We start from the raw sequence: 17,098 nt of genomic DNA, 5'->3' as shown, positions 1-17,098 counted from the left end.
GCTTCAGGAAATTGTCCGTCAAGGCTTATCCCAATTGTTTGAGCACTAAGATCTTCCTCGTGTGGTACTATCTGGTATCTTTCGAGTTGTCTCAAGACTCGGCAGAGCGCGTAAGGTTGAATGCTCTTAAGTCCCATCAGTAGGAAATGAGTTCTAGTTGCTGGCATATACATGACCTCATCAACAGGCAACCATCCCAGTGTCCACTGTATTTGGCTGGCAGTAAGAGCTTGAAAGAATGAGGTCCATGCCATAACTCCTTTGGGTTCTCCGAGGAACCATGGCTCAAAAGTTCGGAACGATGGCAGAGATGTTCAGTCATCCATATTTGTAGCAGCAAGTTACAACCTTCGAAGAAATTCCCCCCGGCTTTGCAGGCTGTGAGAGCTCGAAAGATATCGGATACCACCATAGGCGCGAGAGTACTGTCATTTTGAGTGAGTAAAGTACTGACGACCCCGGATATTTTCAGATCAATATTCCCATCTTTCCTCGAAAATACCAGAAGGCCCAAAAATGTTATCATGAAAGCCACCCGTCTGTGCTTATCCCACTTCTGACGACTACCTTTGCTGCATAGCTTGTTAATCGGATTGTTGAATCCTCCTACATGACCATATCTGTCGTATATGAAGCATGGATTACAAAAACCGGCGGCCAAATCTGAGTTGTGGACCGTCCTGGGTATTTTTAGTGAGTCTAGAAATTGATGCACCGTGACAGCTCTTGGGGCGACCAGGTATCTTTGCCTTAATGGAAGTTCAGCATTTCCGATGTACCCAGCCATTTTCTCCAGAGTTGGGGTGAGTTCAAAATCGGAGAAGTGGAAAACATTGTGCGCTGGGTCCCAGTAAGTGACCAAAGCTCTTATGATATCTCCCCGAGGCTGGATTTCCAGTAAACCCGTGAGACCTTTCAGATATTTCTTGACCTCATCTTGTCCTTCAGCACCTAGATCATTCCACCATAGCCGTAACTTGACAGAGATTTTAGTCATTATCGAAAAGTGCTCATTTTGCACTGTGCTCATCCTGCACATTTATTAAGGTGACTTTAAGCAAAAATGACTTGACTCAAAAATATTTTGACTATATTCTTTCTAAAAAAAGAAGATCAGATTTTCGAACACGGCCTTTCAGCACTTCGGGGATGAAGATCTTAAGGTTGTGAGGGTCAACCGATCAAAAACTTTAAAAGACGACCGAAAGTGGTCGTTTTATGCAAAATCAACCTTCCGTCGTCCCTTGCGGGAACATTTGGCTATTTTTGACAAAACGATCACTTGATTTATTTATGACCCTTTAGTAGTAATGAGAACAACATGGGGAACATGGCCTCACAGAGCCTCAGGGACGAGGATTCTAAGGTCGTTGGGCAATTTGGTCAAAAAAATAAAAATGACCAATAATGGCTGTTTGTGCAAAGTCAGCCTTCCGGCGTCCCTTTGGGGAACATTCGGCTATCCTTGACGAAACGGCATCACCCGACTCATTCATGACGAAATTAAAATTCTAACATTTGATGAGGGTTGCCTACGTATCTCGCACCCTGCGAAAATCAAACCGGCGTAGTTCGGGCCGATCAGGCGTAGAGTAAAATAAACTAAACCCCTTCTGACTACAATCTTTTAGAGGAAAGGAGAAAAAGTATTTTTCTGGATTTTTTTTTATATATTTTTTTTTTATTTTTTTTAAGGAAATATTTATGAATTTTAAACTTCTTTTCACCTTTTTTTTTTGAAATTTCGAAAATCCTTTAAAGAGATACTACAAATGGAACAATATATTATTTTATTTTATTTTTGAATTTTTTTTCCTTTTTTTACTTTTAAATAAATACCCGTTTTTGGATTTTGAAAGTGATTAAAAGGAATTTTTTTTAATATGTTATTTTTATATATATAAATCAAACTAAAAGACAAATTTTGTTTTCATTTTGTTTTCTTTTTTTTTTTTTAGAAAATTCCGGTGAGGTTTTGACACTACTTGGACATTGGTTTTATCTTTTTCAAAATAAGTAATTATCTCCCTACGCTGCTATTTTTTCTTTCCCTTTTTTGAATTTTTTTTTTAGAAACCGGTCAGCACGCAGATCTGAAGCAAATAAATGCGCCAACAAACGGGATGCAGCAGGATGGTCTTTTCATTTCAGGTTGCCTGTCCTAGACGGACCCAACCCCTGTGTTGAGTCCCCTACGTCAAATGCAACATGATGCAAATAAGCGTTCCTACTAGGGATCCGGCATGAGGTTTCGTTATACTAGGTTTATAACCTGGGTATATGTTCTAGACTGTGTACCCGAGCGGACAACTCGAGTCGAGGAGGGGGCTACGTACCGGGGACCCGCGAGATCGTCCGGCTTTGTAACTTGTCCAACCTCTTTCTTATTTCAGGTATTGACACTAACAGAATGGGGAGTCTCGACCAGCGAGCTTCTCCCCGGAGGTAAGAAGAGAAGGGTTTCGGCACAGTTTATATACAGTTCAGATAATATCAAAGCGGTAAAAGACAACATTTAGCACGTTATGCCAAAACAAGTAATAAAGATCAGATAATAATGCCAAATATAACAATTATTCTAAGCTCGAATTCTTGAACCCTGAACCAGTGGTTCTGGGTTCCTTCCCTAGCAGGGTCGCCAGAGCTGTCACACCTCCTTTTGCGCGCCCGCCCCGAAGGGTTGAATGCGTGAGGGAGTTTTTTCCAATTTAAGTGACAATATTCGAAATGAGATTATTTATTTAATTCAGAGTCGCCGCTTGGGAAAGGTTTGGCTTTTGGTGTCCCAAGTCACCGGTTTATCTTGAATCCCAATTCGAGGAAAATGTTCGACTTTCCAAATGAAGTCTGCGAACCAGAAATTCTAAGTAAGGAATTCTGGTGACCCGAGAGAAGGTGTTAGGCACCCCCTAATCCCGTGGTTCTAGCACGGTCGCTTAAATGTTATAATGGCTAAATATCTGATTTTAAAGACATGTTATAACTTGTGTGCTTTTATTAGATTTAAACCGCTTTTATTATTATTATTTATTTTTTATGGAATTACAACGTCGTGAAAATGTATTTCGAACCACGTCACAATCAATGCGCCCGTGGTTGTTAATACATTCCGACTCCGTTGAGATTTGGATTTGGGTCACATAAATGCGCACCCGAATTTAAGAAGGTAAGATTATTAAAATGCGCACCTGAAGCAATTGTCGTATTATTATTTCTGGGTAAGGCCGTGAAATTTTGCTAAACGGCTCATCCTGAAGTCTAAGTAATTTTAATTAAACATTTATCGAGGGCCCCACAATTTGTGCATTTTATTGGGCGAGACTCATCTCATTTATTTTAACAGGATAATCCTAAAGTGCCTACATTTTTCTATTAAAATTGTCTCTACAAAATGAAAGAGAAAAGGTCTTAATTTATTTACATGCTTGAGTTGTTATAGTTGAGTTTCGGATATGATTCATAAATTCTGAAAATGATGTAAGCAGGGCGGTCCGTTGCCAATGCGGGCCCAGGCCCAACGTGTATGGCATAAAACTAAACCTGGGCCGTCTTATTCACGTATTACTAACTAGTTACATTATACTAGGCATGTTCTCAGTTTGTCAAATTAAAAAAAAACTTAGCAATCTAATTTTAATCCTAAACCAATTACATGCTGGAATTAACCAATATTATTTAACTAAACAATATTCTTACAAGTTCCGAAATGGTCTATTCGTTTGATTTTTAACTTAGACGGAGTTACTACACCATTTATTTATTTTTAGGCAATATATATAGATAGTTCATCCGTTAAGCTATCGTCAGATGTTCCACTATATGTTCCACTATATATATATATATATATATATTAAATAGCTACATGATTCTGATTTTTGTAAGCTAAATAATTTATATATACAAATAAAATTCAGAATATAATTTAAAATAAATTTAGAACTTCAATTCTTCATTTTTCGTATTCATGCTTCCTGTTTCAGTTTACAATAATCAGCGTGTCAGTTGTGTACCTGATATTGGAAGCAAAAGAAAAGTGAGATCAGCAAAAACTCAGTAGCATACAACAACAGCAACCCCAACAACCAGTAACAACCAGCAACGAGAAACTTAGTGGCAGATTTTAAAATCAAGACAAAAATCCAGAAACACCAACAACAATCAACGGACAGAAGCAAAGGGAATCTTTTCAGATTTTGAAAGACTAGTTAGTGTTTAACCCTTAATTTCTGAATTCGTATATCAGAATATTTGGATTGTATATCAGGTGTATACTATTCTTCTTTTGAATTTCCAGAATGTTTTTCTTTTTATTTTCTAAAGTCTTAGTATTTTTCGGAATTTCCTCCCTCTTAAAATTTTTCTTCTCCCTTTTAAATCTGATCAAGTTTCTCATTTATATCCCATCCCAAACCCTTTAATCCATTAATAAAACCATCATTTTCTCCTACCGAACCCACTATCTTCCCACTCATCCCCCACTACATTAAACAAATATATCAACTTCAACTCATTACATTTTGTCCCACATGCCTAACATAAACAATTACCATATTCCCCTCCACTACATTATGTCTTGTCCCCCATTTATATTAAACAATTATATCACTCACACCCCATTACATTTTGTCCTCCATGCTTAACATAAAGAATTACAAAAATGTTTAATTACCAAACTACCCCTCCGACCTTATTGCAATTACCATCTTACCCCTGAACGTACTGCAATTTACCAAACTACCCCCATAAGCTATAACAAATCAATTAATCAAACTCAACCAAAATATAGCCAATATGACCAATTTCTACACAAATTCAAACAACAAATCACATGAACACAATTTCTGAACCAATTGAACAACAAATCATATGAACACAAATTGAACAACATCAAATTAATGTGCATAAATTAACCATATTGGGAACCAATCCTGGTTAACTTAGACCAAAAATTGATGAGCAAGGAAACAACAATATTAACAACACAATACATGGTTCAAACTAAATCAACAAATCAAAAACCAAAACATAAACTCACACTAAATTACTGGATGAACTTCAAACAAAGAATAAACATGCATTAGATCCATATTAAATAACAAACATGACGGATTCAAATGATTTAAACTAAATCTAACAATATTAAAATTAAACTAACAATTTCTTCTACAAAAATACAAAATAAAAGCACATGAAATAAACTGAAAAACTAATTAATCAAAGTTCCATTTGAATCTGAAAATTAAATCAACAAAACATATGAACAAACTAGAAAATTATTTCAACGATGAACAAACAAAACAAGAATTGAATCATTTATCGATTTTGGATCCGAAAAATATCAAACAAAAATATGGACAAAAACAAAACTTAAACCAACTAACCGGATCATAACGACGATGAACTCGAACGGAAACGGAAAACTCGAATCAAGACTCCCAACCTCCCAACGGATCCCAAATTCAAAGAAAACCCACCTTCTCTTTTATACTTGACGAACTTCAACTGGACCTTACCAAACGACGAACAACAATGGACTCAAACAAACTAATCGAAACCTTGACAGAACTTCGCCGGATTTTAACCGGACTGCTTTGTTTTTCCTCCGTGTGCGTGCGATGGGAAGCAGCAGCTATGGTGAGCAGCAGCAGCACTTAGCTGCGACTGAAGCTGCACCAAACTTTAACCGAAGCAGCAGCAGCAACTATGGTGAAGAAAACACAGACGAAGCAACAGTAACGACATTAGCGATGACACAGTAGGGTCGTTTGGTCGGGGTCGATGAAGAAGTTGTAACCTGGCATCTTGCGCGATGCAGCTGGAGGTCAACTGGTCGTTTGGAGAAGGTCGACGTAGGGGCAGCTGCTGCGACAAGGAAGCAGCAGCGACGAGGGTCGTTTGGACACGTCGAACGCGGGCTGCTGGCAGAAGGTAGAAGCAACTGGAGCTTCCATGGCTGCTTGGGTCGTTACTGGTTGTCGACTATAGTCGACAGGAATGGGAGGTTGACGATGAGGAGATGAAGCAGCGTCCATGAATGCTTGAACGAAGAAGAAAACGCAGAGGTCGTTTGGGACGAAGATGAAGAAGCAGCAGCCATGAATGACTGCTGCGTGTGTCCATTTCCACTGTGTGTGTGTGTATACTGACGTGGTGAGGGGGTGGTTGTGAGGATGAGGGGGAAGGACAGCTACCATGGGAGGTGATGGTGGAGCTTGAAGATGGTGAAGGAGAAGAGAGAAAGAGAAGGGGGGGCGGATGAGTTTAGGGTTTTTTAGGGTTTTCTTTTTTTGTTTTGTTTTGTTTTGTTTTTGAAATGCAAGATAGGGGGTGTTGGGTTATAGATTGGGTCGACCCGGTTTGAAATGGACCGGGTCGTGTGGAAGGTTTGAACAATTGTTTGGGCTTGGGGTTGAAATTTGAAGAAGTGGCCCAATCCGATTTTTCTTTGTATTTTTGCTCTCTTTTCTTCTTTTATTTTTCTAAAACTAAATTCTAAAAATCCTTAAATTATTATTAAGAACTAAAGTAAGTTATAAAAGCAGAAATTAACTCCCAATAACAATTAACGCACAATTAAGTAATAATTAAGCATAAAATTGTATATTTGGACATTAAATGCTAAAAATGCAAAAGATACCTATTTTTGTAATTTTTATTTTTTTGTAAAACAAACTTAATTACTAACAATTGTAGAATTAAATCCTACATGCAAAAATGCGACATATTTTTGTATTTTTATTAATTTAACAAATAAACATGTACAGACAAATAAATAATTATTCAAAAATATCACAAAATTGCACACCAAGGAAAATCATTTTATTTTTTTGAATTTTTGGCAGTAATTCTCATATAGGGCAAAAATCACGTGCTTACAGGTGGTGCATCTTTAGTATCTTCATCCTCTTGAGGATCACCATCATTGAAAGATATATGATGGCATAAATGATTATCAAGCCACTTTTCCTCGACTTCCGTATGAGATGAAGGATTTGTTCATCATGAATTATGATATGATATGATGACCCCACACTTTCTTCATCTTCTTCACGTTCTTTAGTACAGTCTAAAGTATGAGCCTTTGCTTTGAGGACCTTTTCGCATGAAACTACAAGTTTTGTCTCTCGCCTCATTCATTAAAGAACTAGACTTGGGCAATCCGTGGTCAAAATTTCTCTTTTAGCGAAGACAGGTGCTTGGATCCTTCTATCCCAACCTATCAACTGAGGTTCTTGGTTTTTTAAGTCGATCAAGCATAGAAGGCTTCTCATTAAATGTCGTATACTCTTCTTTAGAAGTAATATAATTACAACTTGCCCTTTCTATGGAGATACGGATTGGCACGGGTTGTTTGTGACCCAAACATTCATGTGATTGTTTCAGGGGTACACTTTCTCCATCATCATCTTTTGACTAGAGTTAGAAGCTTTATGTGGGAGCTTTCCTAAGTTAGATGGTTCATTGGGATCATATCCAGCTTTCGCTAGCAACTTGTAGGCATTTGGGTCAAAGCCCTCATCTGTGCGCTTTGTAGGAAGTGCTAGCTTTAGAAGTGAATCGTGGTTTGATGGTTTGACAAACCCTTTAATTAACTTTATAGACGACTTAATTGCATCGATTCTCTTGATAGGAAAGGTCAAGTCTCCTAAAACATTACCTTATGGTTTAAAAGATGGATCTTCAACCTTCCTTGCCCTTGGGACATAGCGAAGAACATAAGTCACTTTCATACTTGAAGATGCCTCATTTATCTTGTTCCTATCATAAAGCACTTGATCCTTTTCAATCGTAATCTTTGTCTTACCAGTTGTGACATCAGCCATCTTTGCTATAGTTTTGGTCAACATCACATCATCAACCTTAACCTCCTTTGAGACATAATTCTTTAAGTAGGATTTTGCATCAGCAAAGTATGATTAAGCCTCGATAAAGGGCTTATCATTAGCAATTATCTTCTTTTTCGACCCCATCTTCATAGTACTTTGATGATAGGCTATAATTACATATTTTAGTCGATTGTTACACTCTAATTTACTGTACTTTAGTTGAGTTTGCGCTTTAATCGCTAGTGTTTTGCACTAATTGTGTGTTTTATGCCTTGTAGGTGTGATTCCGAGCTATTAGATGTTATGGAATGAATTTAAGTGGTTTGGAGCTTTGAAGTCTGAGTAAGAGCTCAAGGAATTAACCCGGGATCGCGTTCGGGGATCAACGGATGATAAAACAACAAAACGAAAACTCGAAGAGATATATTGTGCACTATCTAGTATAATAGATATAACTCTTTCCTCAGAACTCCATTTGGGCTCTATAATATATGGTTGGAAAGATAACTCAAAGGGCTACAATTTTTATGTTTTATGTTTTTCCAAATTCTAAACAGAACAGGGTGAAATCTCGCGGTTATGGTAGGACTGGGGCAGAACCGCGGCAGAAGGCAGTCGCAGACAAATGAAGAACCTGAGAGGGTGTTTGGCCGCGGTTTCGGCGCGACTGCGGTGGAACCGCGGCAGGATGCGTAAATTTCAGGGACCAAAGTGTAAAACATGGGATTTTAAGCCCTAAACCCTATATTAAACCAAGGAAGCCGGCCAAGAAAAGGAATTGGACATATTTTTGACATAGGTTTGACCTAAGGAGGCAGAGACACAATAGGAGCAAGGCTTGGGAATTCTTCTACAAGTTTTTTCTTTCCTCTTCCTATTTTTCATTGTTGGTTATGACTTTTAGTATTGTAGTTTTACATACTATTATGAATAGCTAATTTGTTATCTAGAGTTTTGATAGAACCTTTTGTAGGATAAATTCTTGTTATGTTATTATATAATTGAGCCGTAGTATAATCTCTATTTATTCAACTACGTTCTTATTGTAGTTAATTGAAGAACTCTCAATTAGTTGTGCCTATTTAGTATGCATAACTCGGAAGAGAGTGCATATTTAGGTAATTAGCACACAACACCACTCCCAGAGTATATGAGGGATCAATAACCGAGGGTTTAAAGGCGGGATTAGGGATAACGAAGCCTTGGGTGCGATCTGAAGTGAGCTGTATCAAAAGCCAGCTAGCGTAGCTCGGGAGAGTGCGTCGAGTAAATTGTCGTGATTACTCGGGAGATATTTACGGTAATAAGAGTGCTCATGATCGGTAGAGAATACTTAGGCGAAATTATAGAATATAGCGGGAAGGATTCCGATAATTGGGGAAATCATAACTCTAGACCTCCTTAATCTTGTCTCTAACTCTTAGTATCTTTAGTTGTTAATTTATTATTTTAATTTGTTAATCAGTTAGTTAAACACAAGAATCTAAATATCTATAAGTTAAGAATTGTTCAAGCTTGTCTTCTTGGTGATAGTGAACAGCTGTAGCTCCTTAGTTCTCTGTGGGATTCGACTTCGGACTTGAAAACCGGATTATATTTGCAACGATCGCATTGTCCTTTTTATAATGCATAGTTGGGCGTGATCAAATTTTGGCGCCGTTGCCGGGGAACTAACGGTGTAGCTGTAGGTGTACATATTGCTAGGTTTCAAGTTTGAACTTTTATTTTTATTTTTTTGTATTTGATTTTTTTCTTTTCTTTTTTCGTTTTACTTGTTGATTTTAAAAAAAACATGGCATCATGGAATTATGAAAGTTTTGATGTTGGTAATTCTACTTTTAATCCTCCTTATGCATATTGTGATGAAAACCACCCTTGGCAAAATTATCAAAATATTTCCGAGAGCGAGTTTTGTGCACCAACTCAATCTTATGTGTGGAATGTGTGTGATATGTGTGGTGGTCAAGATGGTCACTTTCACGGTTGTGCTTATATTTCTTATCTTCCCCTAACCCCTTATTATGATGATTCTATGTTTTCTTGTGAGGATAATAGGAACAAAGAACCTCGGGAAGCTGACCTAAAGAAGATCGAAGATATGTTGAAGTGTCTTATAGAACAACAAAGTAAAATACTGCTGCAAATAGAAAGGCAAGATGAAACTATTTACAACTTAGAGGCTCAAGTGAGTCAATTAGTTGAAGCTTTTAATGCTCAATATGTCAATATTATGGATAGTAGCCAGGAGCAGTTTGCATTAGAGACGGAAATTGAGGTGCCAATTGAGGGGTCCAAAGTAGAACCCCAACACTCTAACCATCTAGAATTTGAGGATGCCGATGTTGAAGAAGTAATACTAGAGTCAACCAGGGATGTTGAAGATACAAATTTAGTTGACTCTAGTGTTTTGGGTGTTGAGGAGGTCGAAAATCTTGAAGTTCATGTATTGGAACGTGTTGGACCTCATTCCAAACACTTCTCTACATTATGTTCGGACGGTGAAATGGGAATGGATCTTTACGAGCATAAAAAGGAGTCCAAGGAAGAGGTAGATGGGCCTTATATTTTGAAATTCTCAAGGCCGTCTAGGCAAGGTGACACTCCTCGGTCGAGAGCCAAAAAGTGCATAAGACTCTATCTAATTTTTGGCTCGCAAGAATTTGTACCGCCCCAAGAGCATAATCATAAGCTTGAAGCAAAACTTGGGGTGCGATTCATAAGTTCGAAGTGGAGGCAGAAAGTGATTTACGTCGTGCCGCGACGTTAAATCAAGCGCTTGTTGGGAGGCAACCCAGCTTTACTGCTTTCTTTTATTTTTTGTATTATTTTTTTTAATTGTATTATTTTTGTAGTGTCAATTTTTTATTTTCTAGGAGCATGGAAAGCAAAAGTATTGGAAGGATGCAATAATAAACCAAATGGATGGAACTAAGTGTGAGGTACCCGCACGAAGGACCAAGCTTGGGAGAAGTCTGAGTATCCCATGAGCTGTTAGTGCTTTGGCCTTTGGCCTACCAGGGAGTCTCTTTTACCCTTTTTATTAGTTATGGTGTGCATTGGGGACAATGCCCAATTTTAAGTGTGGGGTGAGGAGATTGACTGGGTGACTTTCTATGCTATTTTAGTTGTGTTAGTTTAATTGAATAATTTTTTTTAAAATAGAAAAGATTGGACTTTTCCTAACGATGGATCTATTAGACAATTTTCGTGAGGGATTTAAGTCTAAAGAAAAAGTACAAAAAGATTTTCTTTTGTTAGGTAGTGTAATAATTACCCCTTGGTTTTTCTTTAAACCACGGTTCTTTTTCAAGGGTTTTATTTGAACCGGGTGTAGTTAGTTTTGTTTTTGGGAGTAGGAGCCATTGTGTTGTGTTTTGAATTGAAGCAATATCTCTTGAATTTGTTATGCCTTGAGAATAGTGAGTACTTTGGTTGTGACACTTAAGCTCAGTTTCTGACTTTTGTAGAAGTACCTTAAATTGTATGATCTTAAAATTGCTTAACTGCTTTGACTAGAGTGTCCATGAATCCAATCCTGAGTGAGTTATGTGTCATGTGTGTGTGAGGTTTGTTGTATTCTGTGCATTGCATTTGATGCCTAGAACTTGCCCCGTGTGTTTGCAAAGCGAAATAGTAGTTTTATTCAGTCTAGGAAGTGATATAGGCATTTCTTTTTTGAGCCAGATATGTATACTTTACCCGCCTAATTGTTATGTATCGTAGTTAACCCCTTTGAGCCTATAATCTTATTTCTTTGGCAACCACATTACAAGCCTTACCCATTTGTTTGAATTAACCATCTATTTGAACCATTGTAACCTCTCATGAGCACTTGAATTGTTATGAACTTTGTAAAAGTTAAAGTGTGGGGTGGTTGGTTTGGCTTTTGAGTGGAACCAATGAAATAAGGAGAAAGGTGCACTGATTTGAAAGAGCAAAAGCCACTCGAATTGACAAAGAAAAGAAAAGAAAAAAATAGTTGCATTGCTGTGAAAAAAACTATATTCTTTGATAGTGGTGACTCTTGATATAATTTTGCTTAAATAATTTGGGAGTTGATGTATATTGATGTGAAGGTGGAGTTTGGCTTAACATAAGTATGAGGTTTGAATGTTAAAGTATGTGTATTAAAGTGCTTAGGGAGGTGTAGTCACTCTTATATCTAAATGTATCCTACCCGTCCCGTAGCCTACATTACAACCAAATAAAGTCCTAATTGATCCAAGATTGAATGAGCTCGATTAGTGGAGTAGTACACTACGGGCAAGCTTATGGTGCATTTTTTGTGGCATATGAATGTTATTTCTGAGAGTGAGTGAATTCTTTCTATCTTGAGTTCCTAAGTGTTCTTAAATTTTATTGTGTGGAACTACTCTCTTTTGTTGTGTGAGGGCACTTGATTCATGAAGGAAAGGTAATGTTAGTGACCTCTATGTTAGAGTAAGTGGGTGAGTTGTGAATAATGCGTGGTACTTGGGAGTCAAATCTTGAGGTGAAGATGTTACACTTTTGTGCTTAGTCTATTTTAAATACTCTTGGTGTGATGAGTTAGGAGAATTGTTTAAAAAGGTTGTGTCTATAAAAAAAAGTGTAGGTTGATTGCTCGAGGACGAGCAATGGTTTAAGTGTGGGGTGTTGATGATAGGCTATAATTACGTATTTTAGTCGATTATTACACTCTAATTTACTGCACTTTAGTTGAGTTTGCGCTTTAATCGCTAGTGTTTTGCACTAATTGTGTGTTTTATACCTTGTAGGTGTGATTCCGAGCTATATAGATGTTATGGAATGAATTTAAGTGGTTTGGAGCTTTGAAGTCTGAGTAAGAGCTCAAGGAATTAAGCCGGGATCGTGTTCGGGGATCAACGGATGATAAAACAACAAAACGAAAACTCGAAGAGGCATATTGTGCACTGTCTAGTAACATAGACATAACTCTTTTCTCAGAACTCCATTTGGGCTCCATAATATATAGTTGGAAAGATAACTCAAAGGGCTACAACTGTCATGTTTTACAGTTTTCCAAATTCCAAACGGAACAGGGTGAAAAATCGCGGTTATGGTAGGACCGCGGCAGAACCGCGGCAGAAGGCAGTCACGGACAAATGAAGAACCTGAGAGGGTGTTTGGCCGCGGTTTCGGCGCGACTGCGGTGGAACCGCGGCAGGATGCGTAAATTTCAGGTACCAAAGTGCAAAACACTGGATTTTAAGCCCTAAACCCTATATTAAACCAAGGAATCCGGCCAAGAAAAGGAATTGGACATATTTTTGACATAGGTTTGACCTAAGGAGGCAGAGACACAATAGGAGCAAGGCTTGGGAATTCTTCTACAAGTTTTTTCTTTCATCTTCCTATTTTCATTGTTGGTTATGACTTTTAGTATTGTAGTTTTACATACTATTATGAATAGCTAATTTATTATCTAGAGTTTTGATATAACCTTTTGTAGGATAAATTCTTGTTATGTTTTTATATAATTGAGCCGTAGTATAATCTCTATTTGTTCAACTACGTTCTTATTGTAGATAATTGAAGAGCTCTCAATTAGCTGTGCCTATTTAGTATGCATAACTCGGAAGAGAGTGCATATTTAGGTAATTGTTGAACAATACCACTTCCAGAGTATATGAGGGATCAATAACCGAGGGTTTAAAGGCGGGATTAGGGATAACGAAGCCTTGGGTGCGATCTGAAGTGAGCTGTATCAAAAGCCAGCTAGCGTAGCTCGGGAGAGTGCGTCTAGTAAATTGTCGTGATTACTCGGGAGAGATTTACGGTATTAAGAGTGCTCATGATCGGTAGAGAATACTTAGGCGAAATTATAGAACATAGCGGGAAGGATTCCGACAATTGGGGAAATCATAACTCTAGACCTCCTTAATCTTGTCTCTAACTCTTAGTATCTTTAGTTGTTAATTTATTATTTTAATTTGTTAATCAATTAGTTAAACACAAGAATCTAAATATTTATAAGTTAGGAATTGTTCAAGCTTGTCTTCTTGGTGATAGTGAACAGATGTAGCTAAACCTTAGTTCTCTATGGGATTCGACTCCGGACTTGTAAACCGGATTATATTTGCAACGACCGCATTGTCCTTTTTATAAGGCATAGTTGGGCGTGATCATACTTCAAGCATTGATGGTAGGTTAATGAAACCACTTTGTTTTCATGTATCATGGTCTTCCTAACAAGATATTATATGAGGTCTTTGCATCGATCACGTGACACTCGAACACATATCTCCCATATTTATTTCCAATTTGATAGCCCCTATAGCTTTTAGACCCCTTGATTGAATCTTGAATCATCAAACGACTTTCACATAGTTCATTCATCGGTATGCCAAGCTCTTTGACAGTACGAGTTGGGAGAATATTGTTGCCAGATCCATCATCGATCAAAATTCTACTTATTCTCTGTTCCCGTACAAAGCCAACCATAAATAAGGGACGATTATGGTGTGTTTCACCAAGAAAAAGATCATCATTAGTAAATGTGGTTTTTGCATCACAAATGTCCACTTCTTCAGAATTCTCGGTGAGTTTTTTAGACAGGGGAGGTGGCAGCAATGATGGATCTTCCTTCTTTGTTTCTTATTCATCTGCCTTACAACATGAGGCTTTGAATATCCACAGGAAACTTGCGCGCATAGCCATCTTGGCAGGAATTTTTCCAATGTCACTGGACGACGTAGCCTTTGATAGTGATTCTCATCCATTTTTTTTGTCAATTCTTCTTTATCATCTTCTTATTGGGTCTTTTCACCATTTTCCCCTAGTCAATTGCTTATTTGATTCCCTTTGTGAATTTATCTTGTAGCATTTGCGTCGAGTCACAAGAATCCAACCGTCATTATCACTTTGACCAGCACGTGATTCACTTTCCTCTTCAGATCCTTCCTCCGCTATTATTTTATTTACTATAGAGAGAAACAATGATGTGTTCGCATTGATAGGCTAAAAGTTACCAATTTAATTATCTTTGGTGGTGATGCAGTTCGGATGCCATCACATTTATGTACTTCAGCAAAATTGCAAAGGGCAATGGGATCAAGTGAACCAAAAGTGACGGAGACTTGATTCGAACCTTCCTTCTCATCCTCGAGCAAGATTTTTCCTTCAGCGGCCAAGTTCATGACTTTCTCCTTGAAGATGAAGCACTTTTCAATAGGTGGCCAATCAACCGATGATACTTATAATAATTTGGATCATTAGTCCTTCCAGCTTCGTCTGGCCGCTTCATCTCAGGCAACTCAATGAGTTTCAACTTAAGGAGTTCTTAAAAAATTGTTGGAACATTAGAGTCCAAGAATGGATATTCATTCGCTCGCACTTCCTTCAGAGTTAACATTCGGCCAGCTTTATCCTGCAAGGATGTTGTCTTCATACTTTGCTTCTTACTCACTTTTGTAGTAACCTTTAATGGCGAGACATTAACATTCATTGATTCATTGCTCTCAGACTTGAACACAAATTTGCCTCCTTTCTTTATTTCTTTTTTACCCTTCCCTTTGCGAGATTCATAAATGGGTGGTCCTTGATTTCCACTTGAAGACATGCTTAACTCCATGTCATGAGCACGTGTAGCTAATTCTTCAAAAGACTTAGGCTTGATACCCTGTAGGTTGTAGTGAAGTCCCCAGTGCATTCCTTGGATACACATTTCTATTCCAGAAGCTTCACTAAGTCTGTATTTGTAGTTGAGGCTTGCATTCCTCCATCGATTGATGAAATCAACAACCGGTTTATCCTTTCATTGACGCCTATTTGTGAGTTCAAGTATACTTACAGTGTACCTTGTGCTATAGAAGCGATTGAGAAATTCATGTTCTATTGTAACAAGTTATACTACTAATCTAAAAGTTCAATTTTTACACCATTAATAGTATAACTTGTTACAACATATTAGTTACCATTGTTTCTTAAAGTACCATCAATTCAATTTTACGCAACGATAATAAATGAGTTACACGCCTTTCGATGAAGTTAATCTAACAACTGACGATTAAGTGGCAGCTCTTCATAATAAGGCAACATAAAGAAAAATAAAGTAGGCCATAGCCAATTAAATCGTAATTGATACCATAAAAATAATGTAAAGCTAGTAATTTCCAAAATGACAGTTCGATAATCAAGAAGTTATTGTATGGTCTGACGCCTTAAATTGGGTGACTTATTCAAAGCACAACAATAATTACTGCTTAATGGTTGATATTTCCAAAAGTGACACTCAATCAGACTTTTGAGTTTTGTCTCTTCCCTAATCATACAAGGAGCCAGTTTTATCGGGGTTGAAGCCTCATAGATATGATGATTGAGATGTTATTCAGTTACTCCCTCCGTATACTTAAAAATAAATTTTCATTTTTACTTGTTACTTTACGTATATCAAGAAAAGACAATTTTATTTTCTATTATACTCACAGTATTTATTACTCATTTCAAATCATTTTTTTAAATCCAATAAAATATGCATCAATTAATATGGATATCATGGTAAGTTATGCACTTCACTTATTATTTTTTAAGGGGCGTGAAAAGTCAAAACGTGTCAAGTAAAGTGAACGGAGCGATTAGTTAAAACATGAACACTATGAGGTATAGTATTTTTGGCAATACCAAAGTTGATATGCTGGTGTGGCATCTGGATTTCTTCATCGTTTTTCTTTAATTTCTTTCTTTTCTCATAATTCTATCACAAGGAAGCTGTAATTCCTCTTTTAGTTTTGTAAAGTAGGAATATGGTTTATGACCTGCTTTACCTTGAAATAATTCGGTGATATTAATAAAACCTTGCCCCTTGCAGGACTCCAAGTTTAATACTAGGTAGTTCAATTCAAAAGAGAAAAAAAAAGAAGAAAAAGATCTTAAATTCTACTTCATCGTTTACTTTTATTTGTCCACTATTAACTTTGTACGCCGTCCCTTAAGAAATACTCCAATAAATAATGTGCATAATTTGCTATGATAACCATATTATTGATGTATAGTCTTAATGGATTTGAAATGATTAATTAATGTTACGGGCAAATCAGGAAAAATAAATTACTTTTCTCTTGATATGCGAAAAAATAACAGTAAAAATAAAAATTTATATTTAAAATACTTGACAATTAAAAGTGAAGGGAGGGAGTAAGCTCGTATAGTAATTGGTCAAGAAATCATTGCACCCTCCGGTCCAAAATAAGTGATTTTTGGTTTTTTTCTTGTGGTCCAAAATAAGAGATTTTTCCGAATTTTAAGAATGAGTTAATTATTTTTTTTCTATA

Source organism: Nicotiana tabacum, chromosome 18 (assembly GCF_000715075.1).
Source record: "Nicotiana tabacum cultivar K326 chromosome 18, ASM71507v2, whole genome shotgun sequence".
Classification (NCBI taxonomy): domain Eukaryota; kingdom Viridiplantae; phylum Streptophyta; class Magnoliopsida; order Solanales; family Solanaceae; genus Nicotiana; species Nicotiana tabacum.
Note: the sequence above shows the minus strand (reverse complement) of the source record.